We start from the raw sequence: 11,176 nt of genomic DNA, 5'->3' as shown, positions 1-11,176 counted from the left end.
GTACATTTTTTTTTTCTAGTCTTCAGCTGTGGTTTTGTTGACTCCTCTTTTCAAATAAATTAGACTGGTTACCACCTTTTTTAATTGCATAAATGAAATACTTTTTAATCTTGGTTGCACATTAGAATGTCATGGAATGGACTTAAATTACCCTTGTCTGGACCCCAGTAACATATTTAATTCCTTACGGGTACAATGTGGGCATCACCTACCCTAAGTGATTTTCATGTACAGACAGAGTTGATAACCATGACTCATATCAGGGAAAGAAATCAATGGGATAAGAAAGGCCCTTTTCTCCTCAACAGCACTAAATGCCTCTTGAATTTGTTTCCCTTTTATTACTTCACAAACCTTAAAACTACCATCAAAAATGTTCCAGCATACAATTTTCTTCCAATATCTTGCCACAAGACTTGAAAATGTCATGTAATGTTAAGATAAAAAATTGAAAGAAGTTCTTCATGGGCAGATCATGTCTGATCAGAATACCAGGTGAACTGGACCCCAGGGGATCTTCACCTTCCAATGACTGAACTTAAAGACATCCTATAGCCTTTCTGGCCTTCAAATTCCTTACCAGCACCTTTGCCTAGTCTGGGGACTTCTGTGTCATTTTTAACATTCTGAAAATCTTTTTACTATTCTGTCAGGGACCAGTCGATGTCTCACAGTTTGTAGACAACTGAGTAAGGGGATTTTGACCTTTTTTTTTTTTTTTTTTTTTTGTTAAAAATAGCCAATGGCATATTTTACCTTGAAACAAAATGACCTTTTCTATGGGTCAAAATTTTCCAGGCTTCTGGAAGAATAAATCCCTACTCTTACTTTCATAAAAACTCTCTTCCAACATCCAGAAATGCTGTTCCTCATCAAATCCTCTAAAAAGTGCTTGCTTTTCCTGTCATTGTCACACCATAGACCAGGCCCACAGCTATCCAGACGGGTCCCGTCCTGTAGACAGAAGCCGCTAACCTGTGCTTTAGGCTATTTGGAACAATTTCGAATTTTTTCATCATACTTGGCCGCCATGAATTTGCTTCATACCTCAGCTGACTCTAACACAGTCGTTAAAAGCCATTTTTCTTACCTAAGACTGCCAACGCCTTCAATTTTCCTCTCAAAATACGACCTCTTTAAGATTTTCTGCATGTATAGTCATCACTAAATGCTTAAGAAGCCATGAGTCAAAAGGACAAGTAGCTTGAGTGTCATGAATTTTCTTCCATAAATCTTCACATAGTATATACAAAAAAATAGCAGAAAGTCATTCTCTATTACTTATGTTATGCTTTTTGAATTAGTTTGCAAAAGAAAAAATGGGAGCAGACATTTCTCATGAGGAGTGCACACTTGAAATGTACTTGGCAGTAGGCAAACGAGAACACAGTAGCTGATGTCATATATGCATTGCATCTGTTCACAAACACTAGTGGCATCATTTATGTGAACCTTTTACATAGTGAAAATTGCAAAGACTACTGCTATGCTGTTCCTTTTGAGAAGCCGGCTGGTATGTAGCGTTTAATTAAGTATTTTAAAACCATCTTTTTGCAGGCCTGTTCCACTTTAGCAAAAGTTATGACAGCTTGTCTCTGTTAGTTTAAAAAAGGCATAGTTTATTCTCTCTCTCTTTTTCTCTCTCTCTCTCTCACAAATACAGAACATTAGTATTTTTTAAGTAAAGCAAAATAGGCTATTCTCGAAATCTACAAATGTATTACTTTAATGTGCTGTCACTGTAAATCGACATATAAAAGAATAATTTGATGAAAACAATCTTTTAGTATTATAATTATTTTAATAATTATAGTGCATTATTGAAATAAAAACACATTTCCTCTTTCTCTGCCACCTTTTTAGTGTTATGGGACATTCACAGCTTGAAAGAAACCACCACAAAACTAGTCATTTCATCTGTATCTGTTAAATGAATTGCCTTTCCCAGACACCTAATTTATCCAGAGAACATCTCCTTGATCAGTATTACAAACTATTTTTATTTTCTTATACTTGCTTTTTAATAATTTGCCATGTCACATCTCTCATCAGAGAAGGAATATCACATTCCATATTTCTTCATTTTACTCTTTTCTTTTTCCCACTCATACTCCAGATTGAAAACTTAGCTAGGTAAAGAATTGGTCCAAATCTTAGTTGAGTTGCAAACACATTATTCTCAGCAAAATAAATCTTGAGTTTAAATTCCATTATCTTGTATAATTTTTTAAAATTCAATCTTGGCAAAACATGCATATTTTATAGATATGACCTATAATTTTTCCCTGGACGTTTGTGTTTGGCTGGAGTTCACAGACTTTGCTAACAATTTTAACAGATATGCTTTAATTTAATAACCACAATTTGGTAATTAGCTGGAGTAGCATTTCAAAGTGCAATTGATATGATTTGGCTGGATTAACCTGTATTCTAGAAAATACAGGGCAGTCATATACATACTGGTGTTGTTACTCTCTTCATAGTCATACTTTTACCTTGGATTCCTGAGACACAGAATTTTTTATATTCTGCCGCAGTCTACTCCCAAAACATCACTGAAGACAAAACAATAATAATACTTGAAAACATTTCCTCTCAAGTTCCAAAGTTTTCAGTCAGTAGCAAAAAAAGAAAGAAGAAATTTTAAAGGCGCTGAGAAAAGCCCAGGGCTCGCAGCTAGTTTCGGCAACTTCAACTTGCGTAAGACCCCATGTTTGTGAAAACAACCCAAGAATCTGAACAGGATGTAATCAACCTCCGATCTGCTGAGAAGTACTGCAAAAATGACTTCAGCTGCCAAAAATAATAACGTCGTTTACAAGCAGCTCTTCCTATGTCTAAGGAAGAACTAGTCACACATGCGAGTTTTTGCTGGCTTGAGAACAAGCAAGGAAAAAGACAAATCCCACCTCCCCTAGCCTAAAATACACAGAGAGTCCCAGAACCCCGTGGAAGCTGTGGCTCATTCCTAAAAGCGCTGGCAATATCGAGGAAGACTTGTATCCACAAAATTCCAAATGGTAAGTGACCTAGGACAGAGGGATTTTATTTGGCAGCAAATCGGTGCTGTCACTTTTCTTCCGTAGCAAAGCTTCCCGTTTTGTGGAGGCAGAGTTGTTAAATACCTCTTAGTCACTAGCCCCAACTTATTTTTTTTTCTGTTGTTTTTCTTTTCGAAATATTATCTGGCACCTTCCCTTAAAGGACATCAAGGGCTCTGGAGGAAATATTTGCAAACGATCCTTTATATAAGTTCCATCACAAAAGCCCGGCACCTACCTCCGTCAAGCCTTGGCTGCTCAGTCCGCATGGGCTGGATGTGAAAAAAGATCCCGGTATGCTGGCTTCTCTAAATTTACCAGAAAGAAAGGACCTGGGATGCTTGTCCTTTAAGTGTCTCTAAACATGGTTTGCATAGCTGGATCTCAGCTTATCTGTGCCTTTCGGCTTTCGCTTCCATACATGGATCTGTTCCCAACAGTAACTCCAAGCTGTCGAAAAGAAGCTATCTGGCAGCTCTCCGCTTCATCCAACACATGGATGATAAAAATACACATATAGCGATTCTTCCAGCCAGGCCAATTTCCCACCCCATGATCCTGCCACTATGCCTTTTTTTTTTTTTTTTTTTAAAAAAGGAGGTTTTTTTTTTTTTTTTTTTTTTTTTTTTTTTTTTTTTGTAAAACACTTTTGATATTGGCATTTCTACTCTCCAAATATTAGATTATAACCAATTTTTACCTGATTCCCACATAAAGCTTTTAGGGTGTGAGTTCGCCTAGCTTTATGAAAACACAGAGACAGTCATGGTTCCTTACTAGGGTTTTCATCCTTAAAGATTCTAGTGGCAGCATGCATATGGGACCTGTGTAATGTTTAATGAATGAGCGAATTTATAAAAGAATGGCTGAACAGATGAATAACACTGTATGTGAATGAAAAAATACATACTTAATTGGGAAGAGTTGTTAACAGTTTGGATTATTTGTCTTCAAGAAAAAGATGGCAGAGGGTCAGAGTAATCAATATCTCTGAGAGAGAAGAAGCTGCTATTTTAAACAGCTTCTCCTGTAGGGTATTGTGGCAGTTCCCATTAGCTACTTTCTAGAACATGGTTTAAAATTTATAATTTCTTTAAAAAAAACTTAAAGAATATATATTTAAACAGAATACTAATTGTTCCATGTATTAATTGTCAAGGATAGTTTAAATGGCAGATTAACTGTGACCTAAATGTTAGGTGGAGGATAAATTCTGTTCTGTGTAGTGGAGAGGTACTCCCATAGGGGGTTGCTGAAGCTCTGCTTAACATCCCAGTTCTTTAAAAATTCAGCTTCTCATTTTAACATTTATTTCTCTTCTTTTTTCCCCCCTGTTGATCTTTTGCAACAAGAGGCCAAAATATGGAAAGAGAAGATATAGAATTTCCAAACAATAATTTTCCATTGATTATTTTTTTGAAATAATGTTAAAACCTTGTAGGTTCTTCTGTTTGAAGAATAAATTAGAGGCATACATATAGACATAACTCATTCTGGTGTGCCAGAAATGAAATGAGCTTTCTTAAAATATTCAGGAGGAATAAAAGGAGGGGATAGCCAAAGCGAGACTGGCAAAAGGATCACTGTTGCAGGTGGTCAGTGCTGAGAGGTGCATAGGGGCTCTTTATATTATCGCCTCTATTTTGTGTATGTTTAAAATTTGTATTAAAAATTGAAGGAAAAAAAGAAAAGAGAATAACAAACAAACGTGTGAAAAAAGGTACAAAGTACAAAATGGATGTATTAATGGCAAATGTGAAAAATCCTGGATTTGAGTAATCTCCGTGCAAAAGCATTTAGGTCAGAACAAGAAGGGACAAGACTGTGTTTTTCAATTCAAAATATTCTGACATTCCAACCTCCTCCTCGCTACCTCCAATAATTCTATATAATAATAATTTGTACCTAATGAAAATTAAGATATATTTTAAAAGCCAACCTAATTCAGCTAGTGCTAGACACCGTATTTGGGACCTTACCCAGGAGCAATTCAATATCCTCTCTTCCCTTACCTTTTTCTACTTTACAAGTTCAAAAGCAAAACCCCTTTTTCTACTGTCCCTCACACCTAGAGATGACCAGGTAACATAATAATGTCCAAATAGATGTCAACAGGAGTCCCTTGGGACTTAAGGAAAGCTTTTATTTGTTTAAAAAAAAAAAAAAGACAGGCCCTTCCACCTTTTTCCTTCCCAGGGAGTAAACTCGAAGCCTGAAATTTAAGCAGTTCTTTGGCGATCAGGAGATGGCAAATACAAGCACAAAGGCCTACAAGGTGAAGTAGATGGAGCAGACAGAAAAAAAAACTGCAGTTCTTGCCAGTCTTACTGAGTTACTACAACAATGCTGAATTGTCCCTCTAAACTTTTTGTCATGTGAGAAGAATAAAACCATAATCAATACAAAAAGTAGATTCTACATTATAAACTCAGGACCCAGAAAGCTCTGCTCTGGCTCTGACTCCATTACTACCTGAGTGACATTGATCATGTCATAGAGTTCTAGTCCCTCCTCGGTTACTCCAGAGAACACTTGACCTCTTTAGCCTAGAGTTATCCAATGAAATAATGCATGTTATATATATTCATGCATAGTAAGAGGGTACACCAATGGAAGATGTTGCTTATTTAACATGCCAGGTGGTTGATACATGGACTACACGGTGACTCCACAGTTAAATATAACAGTGCCCAGGAGTCTGCTTTCTGTTCAAAGAAGAATTTGCAGACACTTTTTTGACTGGCTTAACTTTAAACTTGTTGGGAATTCTGTTCTGAAGTTAGGAACATCCCAGGCAGGGGATGTTTGTGTTTGAGTATTCCAAAATGTGTTTGTCCATGTTGGGTCGGCCAGATTGAGTTGGCATGTTCTTGGTAAGTATGCAGTGGAGATGGGCCACTTTCCTGCTTCACCTAGGCTAGACAGTGCCCTAGAGAAAGGAAAGGCTCAGGAAAGCAGCCATGCTTGCCACTATTCCACCATCACCACTGGGAAGGCTCAAGAGACTCGTTCCCAACTCTGGAGAATGCTGTGGCGTTCATGTGCAGAAAAAGATCTCCTGTTAAAGAGGTTAAACACTTATCATATCTCCAAAGAAAGAAGTTAAATGATTTTCTGTGAGCTTTGTAAATGTGGAAGTCAGGATTTAATGTATTGACATTGATTTGCTTAACTCTGTGGGGAAGGATATATCATCTGGACATGCTATTTTGCTGTGGGTACAAGATGATTATTTCAATGAAAGAATCTGCACCTTCTCGTAAAAGTATGTGCACTCCACCTTTGTCTGCTGGAAGAACATATCTTCACTCTTAAAATTCAGCTCAGTATCTCTTCCTTTCTGAAATCTTTATTGACTTCACCATCATGTATTCTAACGTATATATGGCATATTGTTGTACATTCCCTCCACCCCCATCTTCTCTTTGCGCTTGGCTATTAGATTGTGAGTGCCAAGGATAGGGGCTCTGTATTATTTGCTTTTGTATTATCAGCATTCGTTATAGTGTCTGTCCTATAGAAAACAAACCTTCACATAAGTTTGTTGAAGAAATAAATTCATTGCTAAGTGATCGAAAAGTGGGATTGAAAAATGGGTAAATGGTTGTACCTCTCAACTAGTGACCATAAGCCTGGCAGCTTTCCCTGTTGTATAGGCTTAGGAACTTCAAGTACACCACTGCCCTGTGGGTAAAGACTGTCAACTCAAAGGACATAGAAAACAGAGTGTGACAAACTATTACTATAATCCTAATTTAATGAGAAGATTATCTAAGGTTTCCAGTTATCCAAGGCAGAGGACCACTATACTAGCACAGATCATTTAGAGTGGATATCTGACTCAGATTTTTAGCATGAAAGAGGGGCAAGGACTGTAATCTTTTAAAAGATTAGAAATATTCAATCCTTGGTAATTTAATTTTTTTCTTCCTTTGCCTAAGAACATGGGGGAATCATTTATGAAAGACTTGTTAAAACACACAGCAAGTTTTAAAAGAACTTGAAGGTCAAAAAGTAATGAAATATTTATCCCTTCTTTTAAGATTAAAAGCAATTATATTTAACCAATAAGGACAAAAATTCAGGTAAATAATTTCCATGCATATTTTTATTTTTGAATTTAGTTCCTACTAATATTATGACTCTGGGGCTGAATCCAGGATAAAGATAATCTATCATCAGGCTCTCTTCCTTGTGATTTTGTTTTCTGTTTTTTTTGTATCAAGGTAAAACAGGCTTCATGAAATAAATTGGGAAGTATTCTCTCTCAGTACATTTATTGTAAGAGTTTGTAAAGAATTTCTATTAGTTCTTTTCTGAATGTTTGATAGAATTCATCAGTGAACCAATATGAACCTTGGCTTTTTCTTAGTGGGTAGATTTTGAATACTAAATTAATATTTTAATTTGTTACAGGTTTATTCAGATTGTTTATTTCTTCCTGAGTCAGTTTAGGTACTTTGTATCATTTTAGGAATCTGTCCATTTCATCTGAATTATCTAATTTGTTTGCATATAATTGTTTACAGTATTTGTTTTAATTCTTTTTATTTCTGTAGGGTCTGTAATAATGTCCCCTCTTTCATTTCTCAATCTTGCAATTTGAGTCCTCTCTTTTTGTCTTAGTCAATCTAGCTAAGCATTTGTCAATTCATGCTTAGAGTTATGAAATCTCCGCCTTTATCATTATAAAATGCCCTTCTTTATCTCTAGTAACATGTTCTGATTTAGTCTCTTTTGTCTAAGTTTTTATACCTACTCCAGCTTTTCTACAGTTCCTGTTTGCAATATATGTCATTTCTATCATTTTACTTGTAGTCTATTTGTCTTTGAATCTAAAGTATATCTTCTTCCCTAAACATACACATGGAGAGTATTTTCTTTAAAAAAAAATTCCTCCAAGCACTTTGGGAGGCCAAGGTGGGAGGATCACCAGGTCAGGAGATCAGGACCATCCTGGCTAACATGGTAAAACCCCGTATCTAAAAAAAAAAATTCCATTCTGACAATCTCTGCCTTTGATTGAATCAATTCACCAACACTTAATGTTTTTATTTATGTATTTGAATTTACATCTTACATTTTACTTTTGTTTTCTATATGTTCTGTTGTCTTTTTTGATTCTCAGTTCCTCTGTATGGCTTTAAGTGAATATCTTCTAATGTTGCATATATATTTTTTAAATAATTTTTTCACTATTTTTTTGACTTGATTTGTAGTGGTTACTCTAGAATTTACTATATGCATCTTAACTGATCAAAATGAGCCTTAGATTTAAACTAGCCTAATTCCAGTGATATATGGCTTTATTTTATTTTCTACTTTTTTGTGGTTTTATTCTATGTATTATATCTATTAATGTTACAAACCCCAAAATACATTTCTATAATTATTACATTACCATATGTCGTCATTTTGTTAACCTATTACAGCTTTACTCCCCCTACCTCCTTGTACTATTATCAGCAAATATATTACACATATATTATAAATAGTACATTATCTATTAAAATGTACATAAAAAGTTTTTACAATTCCTCTTGAAATCCATCAAAAGAAGAAAGGAAAAATATGCATTTGTAGTGTCTTTCATACTTGCATAATTACTTTTATTGGTACTCCTTGTTTGTTTATGTGACTCCACATTGCAATCTGGTGTCAACTGCTTTTAGCCTGAAGAATTTCTTTTAGTATTACTTACCAGGTGAGTTTGCTAGAAACAGATTTCCTCACCTTCTGTTTATCTGGTAAAGTCTTCATTTTACCTTATTTTTTAAAAACAGCACATCATTTCTCTATTGTCGCTTGGAAGATTTACCATCATCTTTCACTTTTAACATTTTTTTTTTTTGAGACAAAGTCTCACTCTGTCACCCAGGCTAGAGGGCAATGGCACAATCTCGGCTCACTGCAACCTCTGCCCCCAGGTTCAAGCAATTCTCCTGCCTCAGCCTCCCCAGTAGCTGGGATTATAGGCCCCGGCCACCATGCCTAGCTAATTTTTTTTTTTTTTTTGTATTTTTTAGTAGAGATGGGGTTTCATCATGTCAGCCAGGCTGGTCTCGAACTCCAGACCTCAGGTGATCCACTGCTGCGCCTTCCCAAAGTGCTGGGATTACAGGTGTGAGCCACCATGCCTGATCTACTTTTAGCACTTTTATGTGATGTGTCTGTGAGTATCTTTGTGCTTTCCCTACTTGAAGTTCATTGTAATTACTGTTTGTCAATAAATGCAAGAAGTTTCAGCCATTATATCTTTAAATATGTTTTTCTCCTTCCTCTCCTTTATTCTGATACTCCCATTATATGTATATTGGTGCACGAAATGGTATTCCACATTTCTCTGAGTATCTATTTATTTTTCCTCATTCTTTTTTTCTGTCTGTTCTTCATCTTGCCTAACTTCTATCAATCTATTTTTAATTTCACTAACTTTCTTCCTCCAGTTCAAATCTAATGTTAATTCTAATAAATGTTTTATTTCAGTTATTATTACAGTTTTCTGCTCCATAATTTTCATTTGGCTCTTTTTAATGATTTGTGTGATTTTTTTTTTTTTTACCTCAGGAGCATTCCTTCAATTTGTCAGATTGCCCAGTCCTCTCCTACAAACTAGTGGGCCTACAAACTAGGCTGTATCTTTATCAGATCATAAAACTCTTCTGAATATTCCTTCACTGCAATCTTCCCTGTTCTTGAGATTGCCCTTTGACTTTAGCTTCTTCATGCTTTGTTGAAAATAAAGTCAGCTCCTTTGCGAAGTACTTAGAGTCATCATTTTGTGGCCTGCTTCTCCTACCAGGCAAAATCTCTGAGTTAAGGCCGGAGAGCTGAGAGTTGGGACATGGGCAAGATTCTCTTTGAGTGACATTCCTGTTTCAGCAACCCAGAACTTGATGCAGGGAGGGAGAGCTGCAGCTTGAGGTCACTTACTTCAGCTCTCCAAATGTAGAATAATTATCACTTTAAGTGCTGGGGCAAGGGCTATAAGGATCTCAGTATTCTAAACAGATAGACTATGTTCCATGACTGGGGATTGAGCAGAGAAAGGGAACTGCTTTTCTTGACCATATTTACCCAGATCTTAGCCTCAGCAATAGGTACTTGGAGGCAGATCCTGAGAAGAAATCCCTCTAGATGGAGAATGGGAATGGTAGAAGCTCTGTATTTTTGGCTCCAGAAGTCTGGAATGGAAGCTCTACCCTGCTGTGCTGGGTAGGGAGAGAGATGAGATTTTCTTTGTTTAAGAACCATAGACTCACCTTTATTACTGAATTTTTTGAGATTTCTGTGGACAGATGTTTCTTCATTTGCTGTCTGCCTTTAGCACAATTTTCAAGAGGCCTTTAAAAACATAATTTTTATCAGTTTCACTGGAGTCACTGGAGCTCAGATATTGTAATGCCAGAAGTGGGTCTTTAGCCTAGACTTGTTTTATAACCCATAGCAGCTTGTATATATGATGTGATCTCCTCAAGGCATAAAGAATGTATTAGATCTTAAAGGTTAGGATATTCTTTGGTATGGATTAGATGATCAATTAAATTTTGTTGGGTTACATTTAAATAAAGCATAAACATGTCCTTATTTTTACATTTTGAAGTCTTCAAAGTGGTTGCATTTTTGCTATTTAATTTAATCTTATCTTCATTTACAAATTAGAATACAGAGCCAGAGAAGCAAAATGATTTACCTATGAATGCATAGTAAGCCAGTGAATTTTTCAAAAGACAGTATACTCATTTTTTTCCCCACTGTTGTTGACTTTTCCTTTCTCCCCATTTATCTTTAAGATAAGTCATGAGTTAGAGAAATCTGTTTCATAAACAGCATAAATATCAGTACTTGCTGTAAGCATCAAGGCCTGAAATTTTATCTCCCCCAGTCCAAAAGTTATAAAAAAGAGATGTTTTCAGGCCGGGTGTGGTGGCTCACGCCTGTAATCCCAGTACTTTGGGAGGCCGAGGTGGGTGGATCACGAGGTCAAGAGATCGAGACCATCCTGGTCAACATGGTGAAACCCTATCTCTACTACAAATACAAAAAATCAGCTGGGCATGGTGGCACATGCCTGTAATCCCAGCTACTCAGGAGGCTGAGGCAGGAGAATTGCCTGAACCCAGGACGCGGAGGTT

The 11,176-nt window shown here is 36.3% G+C and overlaps 1 long non-coding RNA gene across 1 annotated transcript in view; it reads left to right on the top strand.

Annotated features, from left to right (window-relative positions):
• Positions 1–2,622: 2,622 nt before the first annotated feature.
• Positions 2,623–11,176, top strand: part of LOC119467747 — a 35,224-nt gene continuing 26,670 nt past the window's right edge. Inside the window, exon 1 of the long non-coding RNA XR_005196355.1 lies at positions 2,623–3,020. This is a non-coding gene — a long non-coding RNA (uncharacterized LOC119467747). The remainder of the gene's footprint in view (positions 3,021–11,176) is intronic.

Source organism: Cebus imitator, unplaced genomic scaffold (assembly GCF_001604975.1).
Source record: "Cebus imitator isolate Cc_AM_T3 unplaced genomic scaffold, Cebus_imitator-1.0 Scaffold327, whole genome shotgun sequence".
Classification (NCBI taxonomy): domain Eukaryota; kingdom Metazoa; phylum Chordata; class Mammalia; order Primates; family Cebidae; genus Cebus; species Cebus imitator.
Note: the sequence above shows the minus strand (reverse complement) of the source record. Positions and strands in the feature narration are given on the sequence as shown.